At 39.8% G+C, this 14,810-nt stretch overlaps 1 long non-coding RNA gene across 1 annotated transcript in view; it reads right to left on the reverse strand.

The window, feature by feature from the left end:
- The window catches only part of LOC136791466 (uncharacterized), a 109,245-nt gene that overhangs the window by 93,872 nt on the left and 563 nt on the right, over positions 1-14,810 (reverse strand). The gene's annotated exons all lie outside the window — the stretch shown is intronic.

Below are 14,810 nucleotides of genomic sequence, written 5' to 3' on the forward strand. Positions count from 1 at the left end.
CTGAGGTGTAACTGCTGATTTGGGATGCACACAGTTTCACAGATTGGTCTTCCACTTGGACTTGTACTACCGATGCTCTACAGGTTCACAAAGTGTGTGGGAAAAATGAGATATCTAAATTCATTTTGGAAATTATTTGGGGAATATCATACTTCTAGTTTAAACTAGCATGAAATTTGGCCAAGTTCTGTAATACTTTGTACTTCTCTAAAGCTACAGAACGTAAAAGCAAAGTTATAACCACAGGTAAGTTCACCAGCCTGTCTTTGTACTTAGACTCAACACATTTTTTTGTAGGGCAGTAAGAATCACTTTTTCCCCCATTGTGTTAAAGAAAAATTACAAAAGACACAATTGTTCTTACAGTTTTGAGACATAAGAAACTGGAGGCGTAAGTCCTATTCTAGATATATTTTTTTCCTATTTTTAACCAGACTTCACTAGGCTTGGAAAACTCTCTCCATCTTCACAGGCATTCTACAAAAAAATTAGTATCACACCAGCTTCCAAATCTTAAAAGCAGCAACAAAAATCAATACTACTCAACCAAACCCTCTCAGTAAAACAACTCTGCAACACTCCCAAAACACCGCAGAAATGTTATTAAACTCAACAAGAGCCTCACTCCACAAAATGAAGGCAGTGGGGAGCAGCAGCATCCTGGGGTTGGCAGGCAGGGCTTGGCTGTTGGATGTCCATGTTTCTACGAATGAGGTTGTTCTGCCATCTAGAAAGGGGAAGAGTATGAGGATGCTTTGGTTTAGACTATACAGCACAAATTGATGAAGGATAGGTAGGTGGAATGAGAACGCCTGAAGGAAAAGATCTCATTCAGAGACAGAAATTCATTTTGAAGAATACAGTTTATGCTGAACTCTCAGACTCCATAAGAAGTAGAAAATATAGTCTGTTACAAAATCAGTCTGATATCTTCAGAATGAAGGAAAAAAAAAAAAAAAGAACAGCAACATATAGACCCAGGAGATCCTGTCTCTTTCTGACCTACTGCGAGAACACCAGGATCCCCTCAGCATTACTGCAATCACCGTTTCTTTTCAGTGGTCTCTCAAGCAAAATTACAGCATTGGTTTGTTCTTCCCAAGCCAACACCACTGAATTCTACAACTGGTGGGGTTACACTCATGCTTGTGAAAAAAAATGCTTCACTCATTAGTGCTTTTTGTTTTAAGTGACGAATCCTATTCATCCTTCCCATCTGCCTGAGGATTTCTGTGAACACAGGAAGAAATGAGTACATCACACTGCCTGAGCGGGCGGAGGTTTGCTCCATAGCAGGGCTGCAGGAGCTTCTTGTGTGGCCTTTGAAGGGAGAGGGTGAGAGCCATTGCAAGGTAGTCCAATATACCAATATAACTCTGGGCTTTAACAAACCTTAGAAAGCAGCAACATCTCAGCATCATAGGTGAAACTTCAGTAGGTTGTAGAATTCTGTGGCGAAACAAGGATATTCTTCCAAAATCTATTTGCCAGTTACAGCATGGAAATAAACATCTGTAGGGTACAACTCCCTGTACAAACTGATCACTGCGCCAAACAAGCTCTTAAAACCAAACAAATCTTCCATTTTAAATTCCATATTTTTAATCCAGATACCCCAAACTATTCTTACAATAATTATTCTATTCTGCCACCTCCAAAAAATACTTCTCCAATATCTATGTTTCCACAACCATAAAGCCCCAAATGTTCTTTACATTTCTTACACATTTATGTCCCAAAATAGTCTTATGATTGCCTGAACAGCACAGTCAGTGCCTACTTCTGTCTTTTTAACTCTTTCTCGAATCAATGGCAAGTCTTATACAAACCCTAATGACTTGTTCCATAGATATTTATATGTAGCATCGCAGCAGTTGCATGGAATTAGGAAATAATAACTAGTAGGGAAGATGATATAACCTTTTAGATAGCAGGAAAAAATTGTTGGTTTTGTTGTTGTTTGTTTGTTTTATACTGGCAGAAAAAGTTTCTTGAGGTCATTGCATCACAATTGCCATTTCTAATGGCAAAGTATCTCCATCCCCAGAGCTTATCTGCTTGGGACATGGAGCTTGAGAAAGGGTTTTGTTTCTTTTTTTTTTGAGAATTAAATGCACTTCACTGTTATATTTTTCAGTTAAAAATAGCTTCAATACTCCACTCCAGCACACGCTGCTGCATTGCTGCACGGAGCTAAAAGCTCTGCGTGGTTTTATTTCTTCTGCCCCCTGCTCCTCCCTGCAGCACTGCCCTCTGCTTTCCCACTGCTCTGCTCCTCCACAACTGCAGTTCATCACAGTAGGGAGGAAGAGGAAGAGAGCAGAAAGCAAACACCATGCCAGAACCCTCACCTGCTGTCCACTTCAACACACCTTTCAGTTAAGGAAAAAGGATTGAAAACAACAAAGCAAAGAACATCTGCATCAACTTTTCTTATATAAAAAGTAAAATTTGTTGATGAATAGGATATTAACAGAATTCACTTTAATGCATTCTTCTTACTTCTGTTCTGTGCCTCAACATGTACCACATAATGAAGTAACAGTTTTGCTACTGGTAAAGCAACATTTTACAGTCCCCATTTCAGCATTCTCCAGTTGTTTTTGGAGTTCTGGGCTGTGCTGTTTCAAGCCTCTCTCTGTAACTGCAGCACCTGCTAAGCCTGAGTGGATTTACCAACTTCAGCCGAAGTACTCATCTGTTCAGGTTTAGGGATGTGCCTCAGTCTTCCTTTGAACCGGAGTCTCATTATATTTTAGGTTTGACAAACATTCTTTTTTCTCTCTTTAGAAATCTACTAAAAAGATAGCTACAGGACTTCTCAGTACTACTTGAACAGTTTTATTATGACTAAGTTACTGAAGATCTTTAAGGTGTTTGCTAAAAGTAATTTCTTGTGACTACTGAGTAGTCCCCTTGACGAGTATAACAACTTTCGTGGTGAAGTATTTACCCAAACAGAGGAGATTTGATTTGCTTCTCTCTACATATTTGAGATAATTAGCACTGATTCTGCAGTTCCTCTGAACTGTGGATAGCTTTCAGACATTTAAGATACCACACCATGGGATATTCCAGAAGATGTTGGAAGAGGCTGGAAGGCACAGCTGCACAAAATGCCTGGTTTCATTCATCTGGTACTGAATCTAGAACAACTTTCTTCCTTGGGTAAGAACAGGACTAAAATCATGGAACAGTACAAACAAGGAAAATGAATTCAAGCATTTTGTTTTAAATTTAGGAGCAGCAAGAAAAATAGTAAGACAAAAGATCCCAAACAAAACTTGTTCCTACGTGGTATGACAGGCACATTTAAAAATCATTAATAATCCCCTGTCAGAAAGAAACCTAGAGATGTGATAAGATACCAGCATCAGTCACGCTACAGGATGCACACAAGTGATCCTAGGTACAAGCACGCTGGGACTGTCAGCATGCAGGTGAAAAGTTGTGGGTGAATGACAGTAAATATGAGCAAAATCAATTTTGATTAAAATAATAAAATCTTGCATTGAGTTTTGCCCTTCAAATTTCCTTCAGCAGGATTCATCAAGAGATTAGCCAAAGGAAAAAAGATTTTTTATTATTTGGTCCTAAAACACACTTGATAGAAGGTAAAACCTACCCTACAGTTCACAGAATCACAAAGCTCAGTGATGCTGGAGGTGAGCCGGGTGGCCTGTCAATCTCCAAATGCCTCCTTCTTGACACCAGGCCTTTGCCACACTGAGAATGATTTACACATTAAGTGGTCAAGTCCTCTATATTTCCCTGGTCCTCTTCCTTTCTAAAATAACTTCTATAAACAAGGTGAAATATGTCCAACAGTGGCTGGGGATGGGGAAGACAAAATAGTGGGGTTTGGGATGTTTAGATACAGCCAAAGAGAGCGATCTTCAAGAGAAGTGCTCAAATCAGGATGAGCAGTTGACTGAACATTTATGTATTCAGTGATCTGAAACCTGCATCGAGGCATGGAAAAAAAATAGATTGAGGTGCAATTCAGAAGCAGGAGTTTAAATACTCCGGTGATTTAAGCACTTATCCGCACACACCTTTGCCCTGACGTGCAATGATCTTCAGTCAGGGCGCTGGCAGTGACCCCATCACTGCCAAACTTCCACTCGTTACTGGGAAACTAGGGAATTTAGGGAATTTGCTTCTGCGTTCGGGGGACAGCTTCTCCATCCCACCTGAATAATTCAAATTGTTTCTGAAATACCAGCTAAGAAAGTTGCGTGTGGAAGTATGAGTAAATGGGATTTATCTATTCAACAGGAAAACCTGCTTTTCCAGCTATACAAATTTAGCAGAAGACATTGAGTTCATTTGGCTAAAATGAATGAAAGAAAGCAATATCTGAAGGGATACAGGAATTTCAGGTTGCTGGGGGTTTGGAATATGAAGGTCGAACTGAAAATAGGCAACAGCTCTACATACATGATCTATAAAGTCAATAGAAAAATCTGGATGAGGGGGCAACCTACCTAAAATGCTACCAAAATGAGCTTTAAAAACAAACAAACAAGCAAACAAACAACAACAAAACTTGCTTTAGCTGGATTCAATTATGATGCAGAAAAATACAGCTCAAAGGATTATATAAACCAGAGATATCCTAAACCAATATCCAGTTGAGCAGGCAAAAGCACATATCCACAGCTTGTTGGAACTCAAAATGAAAAGGTCTAAACTGAATAACCAATAAAGCATTCTTGGTTTATTTAACTCACAAGATGAGGTTGTTAATGCCAGACTGCTGCACAATTTATTTTGTGCTCATGACATCAGCTTTGGAAATATGAGCTGAGGTCAAAAACCACGACACATTCTGGATGATATTTAAAACAGCATCTGGTATTGACTGAAGTACATTACCAAGTAACACAGAAAAAAAAGAAATATAGTTTAATATATCTTCTCTCTGGTACTCATCTGGACTATTTTTTATATGTACTCAAAATTTATTACCCTGTGGTTTTGTTTGCAATAGGAAGCAAATGGTAGCAGAATTTGGATTATATTTTTAATACAATAATTTGGTAATCGAATCTGCTCTGTACTTTCTTAATAATCTGTACACCAGAACTGGAGGGCAAAACGTCAGCTGGTTGTTAATGACTATTTTAACATTGAACTCTGTACATATAATCATTTACAGTACCTCAGTGCCCTACAGGACCCTTAGTTGTTCTTATCTTGGTGAGTCGGATAGAAGTAGGAATACAGACACTGGCCCCTCTAAGAAAATCCATATTTGATTGATAGGTGAGAACTGAAGTTCGATAACAACTTAATACCCCAAATCAAAAGTGTTCACCTATGAGAGGTAGGATAGAGGTGTAGCAACAGATCCCTATGTTGCATTGCTTCGCCAAGCAAGATGCAAATGCCTCAGTTGGTTACAGTCACCCAGCAGTAAAGGGAGATCATGCATACATGAAACACAAGATCACGAATAAATCATGCGTATTTAAAGCTACACATTTCAGTAGTTACAACCAGATTCCCTCCCCTAAGGGGAAATGAAAGCATGCTGCAAATTGAGAAATTCACATACGTGTTTTCCTTCCTAGCAGTGTAAGTCACTACATACATACGAGTAACAGCAAAGAGTGTCTCATGCTATGATTCATGATTACTGCAGTGCAAGAGTCACTAAAGGTTTTCCTTGGTTTTGTCACCAATATGACATAGATGGAGACAACAGGAGACAATGATGGACAAATGATGGGCTTTGAGATCTTGAAAATACTTCCATTTCCCTCTTGTGAATTACAATTTCCCACTCGCACTGTTACTATACTTTCAAGTCCTGGTCTATTATGCTATACCTGCGTGATAACAAGATACTTCTATACTTAATTTGTCAGCAAAATGAATGTGCACTCAGTTATTTCATATGCATACAGTCATTAACGGCAAGTCACCTTTACAGGATCAGAACCAAGCCAAAGGACTAAATAATTCCAACCAGAGACTACTATTAAGTTGCTAAGAGTATGGAAAAGCACAGAAATAAAAGATGGCATACAGATATTTAGAACATTTAAAGAATACTTAGAAATTAAAAAATAAATTGGGAATCCTTCATACATAATCATGTCTCCCATGAAAGTCAATGGAAATTCCTGAAAGGTGACCCAGCACCGTGCTCTGAGCAGCTACCTGGAACAGAGCAATTGTTGAAATCTATCACAGTAATGGTACCGTTGCCTTGCAATATTTTAAACCTGTCCTTGTTACCAGACCTTCTCTGCTAGCCACTTTGTGCGTTTATTAATACATGGACTTCACCAATGCACTAATGTCTGGTTTGATAAAGCATCACAACACTAAAACGATACCCCCAAAATCCCTTTTAAAGGCTGATATTCCAAAACAAACAAGGCTGAGTTATTCCTCATTTGGCTGTAAATGTAAAACAATTCTATATGAGAAGCTACATAAATATTTACATTATAAATGGCAAAACTGGGGGCTCCTTCCAAATGACCTGACAACTTGCGTTCTGCTTTCAGAGCTCCAGATTTAAACCACACTGATAAAGGATCGCTTTCCTGTCTGGGCCCCAGTACAAGCTCTTCACTTTGTGCACGCACATACTTAGCTGGTTTCACACCAACCCTCGTACCTGGGGGCCCAAACCGTGCCCGCTCGTTACACCAATGCACTTCAGCAGTCACCGCTGCCCATGAAACACATCAGAAATACCTCAAACAGAATAATTTGACCACTCTAGGAAAAAAAAGAAAAAAAAGAAAAAAAAAAGCCTCTTGCATTTCCCAACCATTTAACAACATTGCCAAGTCCCAAAGGCTTGATTTAAGTATAAAGATACACTATCTTCCAGTTCAATACATCTTGTTTACACTTTAAGAGAATGAAAAGCCACCCTTATACAGTGTATTTTCCTCCTTTAACATAGTTAATTTTATATTTGCAATAGAAATAGAAAAACATTCATGCATCACTTGATCAACAATGGGAAGTGAGAGTATCAACACCCACTTGAAACATTTTTGCTAGGCTTAAGAGTCTCCCCCGACCCTGTCATAATCCATTTATTCAGATTTCTTTAATTCAGTGCTTCAGTAAACACTGTGAAATCTAGATTTTCTATTAACCATAGAAATCCGCCCAGAGCTATGGCTCACACGACTCGTCTTCTACATTTTAGCAGCTAGCAAATGTGAGAAAGTCAAGTCAAATTCAGTGTCTCCCCCAGAACAACATCCTAGGAGCCTTTTCAGTGGAGGTTTCAGAGGGTCACTAATGAAGCAATCTTCTTCTTAGAGCACAGTTAGTTAGTTACACTACAGAGGGGTCTGTAACACCTCAGGAGAACACTTCCAAAGCCTTCTCTACGTAGCCCGCTCGGGTGTGATGGAAGACTACAAGTGTTCACAAGGAGTTCTGTCCATTGCAGCAGGAAAACAAATGCAGATAAATTAAAATAGGTGTGCATGCACAAGTAAGCTGACGCCCTCTTTTCATTTTCTCATGCATTTCTTTATCTTGCCAGCGGAGGGAAAACCTCAAAACGTTTCAGCAATAGGACACTTGGGAAAGTTTTACACATTGCTAATTGTTACCATGACACTGACTTAAATCGCTCAGTACATCCAATTAATTTGCTGCCTTAGAAGTGAAACTTGAAAAAAGCACAAGTGGAAGGAGAATAATTCACAGTTTTATTATTATTTTCTATAAGCATACAAATAGTCAGATAATCTAACGAAGGCAGGGAGTTCCACCGTAAGAACTTCAAAGGAGAGTAAATCCCCATACAGAGAGATTACAACAGCTTTGATGTTCCTGAAACAGTCTGTATTTTTCCTACAAGTTTAAAGGAATGTTTTAGTGAAAAGGAAACCTTTGACAAATAATAATCTTCAATTGTTTTTTGATAGTATCTGTATTTGTTATGTAAATTATGTATTAATAATGTAGCAGTCAAAACATGACTATTATTGCTCGTGACAGACAAGCAAAAATGATATTTATAACAGAAACTCACATAAAGATTGAACTTATAAATATTCCATTTAATTGGTACAAGTTACGTTTTGTGACCACTCACCTCAGATTTTTAAATCAGTTCCAGTTGGGTACAGCCTAGCCATTACGTTAAGGAAATGCTAATGCAAATGTCCAACAATAAAGTAGAGCTTTAGAAACCTGACAGTGTACAAACTTGCATGATTTGCTTATGTTTTCTACCAATCTGTCACTCAGTATATTTTACTTTTCAGAGAGAAAAACTTGTAGAAGTAAACCCTATCAACCTGCCTGTTTTTATGGATTTTTTTTTTTTTCCATTTATCACAGCAGAAAACCCTGTGAACTTCCAGAACTGCGCTGAAGACAACAGGTATTACCAGACACTATTAACCACAGCAGGGTGGGGATGTTTGCATTAAAATACTGCCTTTTTCCCCTTTTTTTCAGGTCAATGATCCCAAGAGTTGATCCATGAAACAGTTTCAAATAGATACCTTAGAGGCTGTACTAAAAAGAAGAGCAGGTTGCAACATTAGGCAATGAGAGCCTTTACTGCTGAACAACTGAAACACAAAAGTTTTCATGACAGCCACCTCTTGCTGCGCTGCAAGCACAGCCATTTTATAATCACCATTAGACTGTTACATGGAAAGAAAAGCTAGGTATGTACCTCAGATATTAAAAGAAAGTTTGAAAGTACAGAAATAGTGCTGGTAGTGCTGCAGCATTAAATACACCATACTTAATTATTTTAAGTAAATACTATAAAAGTATTCAAAGCAGACATGACAACATTGCAATGTGAGGGGGAGGAGGAGCCGACAAGATTAACACATTTTTTCAAGCTGCTCTGAGCCAGAGATGATATTTTTTTTCTTATGAATATTCTGACTTAATAACTGTATTTTAAATTAATTTCCTATAATGTGTCATTAATATATCATTACTCTAACAAAACACGATCCAACATTTTTTTTTTCCTTTTATTCATCTATTATAAGCTTGAATAACAAGTCCAGTAATTCTAGAATATCCAGACCTACTCAATGAAACGCCGTGGATTTTCTTATAAAGAAAACGGCTTTGTTGGGCTGAGCCACGTGTGCGCACAGCCAAAGCTCTGCATGCAGTGGAGGTGCGATGCCGATAAACCTATCTGTTTCACACCACGGAACAGCAGCAGTAATTCACCTACAAATTCATGTTCGATCTCCAAATAACTCAAACATTTTTCTTTCAGTACTGAAGTGTTTTCTGCTGCTGCCCTAACAGTTCACACACTCACCCTGGAATACCCGAGCTCAGCTTCTGAAGGGTCTCATATCTACATCATCTTTTCTCAGGGAGAAGTTGCCCTTATCTTCCAGCATGGGGATGCTCAGACAAACCCTGCTGTCTGCATTTGAAACCACAACGTGAGGCAGAAACAAATTAAAATGCAGTGAGTCTGAGAAAAGGAGCATCAGAGGGAAAACATCCTCATCTTTAACAGCCATATTTAAATTAAGAGCCATTATTTCTTATTAGGCTAAATCTTCAGGACAAAGTTATTAAGAGAATCTATCTAATGACCCACTGCTGGGTTGCTGGAAACTTACTGACTTCCCACAGCGTGTTATAAACGACCCACCAAGAAAACCCACGGCCTCCAGACTTGGGCATCAGATTTTGATGTCTCACCCTCTCTCTGAGCTGAGCTCAACATTCCCAAACAAGAAATATCACTGGTGGTGCAAAACTCAATATGGTTAAACTTATAGATCCTGCAAAACGACATTCAGGGGTGTCTCAGGCTCCTAACTATTCTTACAGTCCTCAAGATCCTCAAGCAGGAGGGAGCCGCAGCTCTGTGTCTTGTGCAGAGCTGCACAGGGCAGCCCAGGTGCTGCGCCCCTTTCGATGGCAGCACTGCTGCCAGCCAGCCGGCACAAAACTCAGCCAGACTCCTCTTCCCAACCCTTTCTTGTTGCTCTGAGAGGAGAACCCAGATCCCTTCGCGAAACAAAATATTTCTTGCGATGTGTCAGCACCCTGACTGCTCTACCTCAACAAAAGAGTGCCAGAAGAGTGAGCTCAGTGGGGACCCTGCCCCAGCCCATGACTGCGGTGACTGCGCTGCTGCTGAGACAGGCTGTGGAGTTCACAGCTAGCCCGGGCAGCTCTAGCCTTTGTTTCAGGTTATTCTCTCTTTAAAATGCCATTTATATATATTTTTTCTTATCTGTATGCCTGGACTACAGTTATTTAATGCTCATTTTCTTTTTTCTTTTTTTTTTTTTAATATAAAATATATACACCCCTGCCTTTTATTCACCCTATTAAGGAGTTAACTTTCTACTGATTTGCCTAAAAACTAAAACTGGTTATACATCTGATAATGCTGTGAACACTGGCAGTGACAACCACAGCCTCTTTCATTGATTTGCCCTAAGATGCTTTGCAAGTTCTTCCTCTTCCAATAAAATAAGTACAGGCCATTAATTATCTGTTCAAAACAAACCCCATAGAAACATCGAGTTTCCTCATACAGGTTTGCATTCCTCAAATGACGTTACAATATCAATTTTCCAATTTTATGGTCTGCTGCATCTCACAAAATATAATATGTGGGACTTCAGCAAGCCAATCCATGTAGACATGCAACTTTCCACATTCCACTGACACACTGATATAAAGCCTAAACTAAGTACTTTGACATCTTAGGGCTGCGGTACATTAAACCTTGAAACAAACGGTACTCCTCTCTTACAGCAAAAACACTTCAAGCGCTTTTCCTTCACTATAACTTCTTAAGTCCCAGTGGGGTTTAAACCCTACGGGATCTGATCACTCCCAAAGAAGTTTAGATCTCATTCCAGATTGTTTAGCCCTTCAATTACTTTTACGTTCACAATATGTAATCATGCTCCTTCCTCCTATTCCATTACTGACTCTCACATTTTATCCTAGGAATCACATTTGACAAACAAAGTGGGTTTCAAACTTCCTATAGGAAGGAGATGTTGCCTTAGAAAAAAAGAGACCTCTTGTTACCACTCTATGTTAATGTCATATCACAGGTCTGACGAGTAAATCAAAGTGAGTATTTTGTGCTCTACCTACAAAACCAGTTTTATATTCTGCACTTAATGATTGGTACAGCCTTTAATGTCATACCTGTTAAATACCTTTAACTCTAGATAAACAGTCCATTTTAACCAATACCCATCACATTTCTTTTTAGTTGTTCAAATGCCAATTTATTAGGCCTTATTTTGCCACATCAGTAGCTCAGACTGCCTTCCTTTTGACCCCTTTACTGACAGAGTTATCATATTCTGCCTGACTGCAAAATTTGAAGAACAAATTCCACCTGGTGGTTTGGTTTCGCTTTTCATTTTCCTCATCTCTGTTGCTCATTCTTAGGTCAATGTTTCCCTACCTTTCCTCTCATGGCAAATTCCAGTGTCTGAAGAAATCCCTGGGCTTTCAGTTGTGAGACTACACTAAGATTTTGTACCTCCTGATGGAATGTGTCTCATACATCCCTCAGCACAGACACTTGCACTACCAGAACAGAACCCCAGGGAACTCTTTCTGCATCCTTCACCCTCTCTTGTCCCCCAAATAATACATGAAAATAGTCAGGAACACGAAAAAGAGCAAGGTCACCTGCTGCAGTGCCTCTATTTGTGTTAATCAAATAAAAAGCTGCCCTCGTGCTGATTCTTTCCTGCCTTTCAGAGCTTTTTCCAACGTATTCTCTTCAGTCAGTACATAAAATCAGTCCACCCCAAAGCCAATTTCCATCTCATTTTCCTAAAACAGGAATTTCCTGCGAGCCCAGCACAGGGTTACCAAGCTGCGGGAGGGCCTGGAGCCCTCGGCCGCGGGGAGAGGCTGCTGGAGCCGGGGCTGCTTGGCCTGGAGAGGAGGTGGCACCTGGGGAGCTCCCCTGAGGATGGAGCTGAATTCAGGAGAGCCCAGCACCGGGAGCAGGAGCCCCGGGCACAAACCAGAGCCCAGGAGGCTCCCTCTGGCCACCAGGAAGCACTTCTGTGTTGGGCGGGTGCCGGAGCCTGGCCCGGGTACCACAGGGTGCTGGGGTCTCCTTGGGGACCTCCAGAAGCCACTGGGACATGGCCCAGGGCCCTGCTCTGGGTGGCCCTGCTAGGGCAGGCCTGGGGCAGAGGCACCCGGAGGTGCCTCCAGCCTCAACCATTCTGAGGTGAGATAAACTGAACAGTGTGCAAGTCGTAGTACGTACCCAAATTAACAGACCATTGCACAGTGCTCAGAAAAACCCATCAACTCCAGTCCATCACTATCTTGCTAATAAAAAACAATTTCTTTGTCTTCTCACCCTGCTGCCCAGCTGAGCATGATTGCAAGGACCTTATTTTTGCTTACATCCCCAGAGCCCCAGATGTCTCTCTCAAATACTTCATAGCACGTAAGCAGTGAAATTACTGCTCATTTCCTTCCCTTGTTTCCACCTCATGGTTCCCTGACATTTGCAATTCCTGTCCACTTCCTCCTCCTTTGTACTCAGTCCAAGATTGAGTGTCCTGACATCTTAGGAGCAATAAACATCGTTCTCAAACACAAGTGGCTGTTATACAGAAGGCAATTACTTGTAGAACTTAATTTGGCCATCTACTTATTTTCTTTCCTCATGACATGCTTTCACTTGAAAATCTGTGTCTTTCATCCTAAAACTAATTATTTATCTAACCAAGAAGTTCTACTGCTTCCAGTAAGTATCAGCCATGCAGCTATTATGGGATCCTGTGATAATTTTGAAACGTACAGGTAAAGTATGTAAAGTGCTTACCATCTGCCACATCTCTGGTGTTTATTTTCAAGAGTTTGGCTCTGCTAGAACTGACCAGTTTTGAATGGCTTACTGGATGGTTAGGTAATCACAGCTTGTGGACAATCCTGAGCCTCTCAGTGCTTGAGCCTTCACAACACAGACATCAAGATAAAAAGTTTGGCGTTCCTTGGAACGTCCTTAAGGGGCTCCTCTGACGTTCGCTGAATCCAGAGCCTGCGTCTTTCTTCAGACTCACCTCCTCCTTCAAAATATTGCAACATTTGGCTGGATGCAGATACTTCAGTAGTTTTGAGTCATTCCTATTTTTAGATTCCCCTTTCTATCAAGATATAATTTCTGATTAATATTATTATTCACCATTGGAAATTCCCATTCAGTTGTGCCTTTTGATGCTTGTCTTTCTGAAGACAGACAAAATGTTTATTTTTTATTTATTTATTTTTAGCAATGTCTACCTTCTTTGAAGAAATGTCACTGTCTATTTTTAAAGGCCGGAATGTTTCCTCTGCTGATTTGTTATTTACTTAAAATCCAATCTCTTTTAAATTCTCTTTGTTTATATACTGTAGCTTTATGTTTCCTGCCATCTGGCATACTAGTTATTCTCCACCCGTGCCATATTTCTACTTCTCTTCTGTACCTGGGTGATGTGTTTGCATTGAAAAACCACCATAAAATCTGTCAGTTGCATAAAAACAAATAGAAACAAGGAAGGGGGAAAAGCCCTAGAAGGTTTTTTTTATTATTTTGTCTTAAAAAAAAAAAAGCTAAATCATGTTCACTTTCTTACCAACTGAGCCTGATCTCTTCTCTAAACAGCAGACAAGCATTTGGTGTTCATTCATGAACCTCTGAAAAACCTCTTTTTTTTTTTTTAACTAAGGTACCATCGTGTCATCCTGCTGTATACTCCTGAACTAAAACACGCTGCCATTTTCGAGTGCTTTACGTTTGCCGTCCAGTCTCCACTCTGTGCATCCAAAAGAGAGGCAGAGGAAGGCACCAAGTCAAATATCTTGCTAGATGGCTAAAACTCCTGTTGCTATCTCTATGACCTTTCCAACTCCACGGTAAAATAATTAAAAGAACTAGATTGATCTCTTGCTAGTTTTCCAATTCTAACAAGAACAAATGTCAGATGAAACTAAACCTTCCATGTTCGGGTTGTTACCTACCTCTAGCTTCCTGCTAGGAATGGTAGGGCTGTTGCTAGGATAGTGCAACACTAAAGACCAAAGCACTCAAGATCTTATAATAAAAGCCAATGCTGGTTTCTACATTTTCAACTCCCCAGCAAAAGATTAGCTTAGATATATTAAATTAAGAATGTCAATTTCAGGTAAAATCTAAACTAAAAAAATATATATGAAATAAAATAAAAATCTGTATGTATAAAGGCAAACAGTGCTTAGTTTAACTGCATTATAATTTTAGGACTAAAGCAAAGTCTAATTTACTGTATTTAACCATTTAAAATATATTTCCTAGGAAGACTTTGGTTACAGCCTGTAAAATTTTATATCCTATCACTAAGCAAAACCTCTCTTGTTCAAGGAAATCATTAGCTACAGAAAAAGTACCAAGCTAACCTGTCCCTGTTTCCAGAGACAACCCAAACCAACACATGTACTGAAAGCAACAACAAATTTGACTTAAAGAGATTTCTGAAGGCATTCGGCTAGTACATCTTGACAACTTATCCTTGACACGCAACTTCTATCTGTTCTGAGGTGTTACGTTACCTCTTCTTGGAAAGCAGTGACAAAGCCAACTCTTCTCCTACCTACGAGAACTGAGCGTGCACAAGAGGGAAATAATCCGAGTGCAGTGTGGCAGGCAGAAAAAGATAGCGTAAAGGAGATAAAATTAGGACCTGGGAGCCTGCAGTTCCCACAGTCTGAATGGAAAGGGAAGGGTGATGACAGGAGCTCTCAAAGGTGATGGAAAAAAATGTCCCTGAGAACGAGAGCATATGGAACTTGCTGCAGAC

This window comes from Anser cygnoides, chromosome 9 (assembly GCF_040182565.1).
Source record: "Anser cygnoides isolate HZ-2024a breed goose chromosome 9, Taihu_goose_T2T_genome, whole genome shotgun sequence".
Lineage (NCBI taxonomy): Eukaryota > Metazoa > Chordata > Aves > Anseriformes > Anatidae > Anser > Anser cygnoides.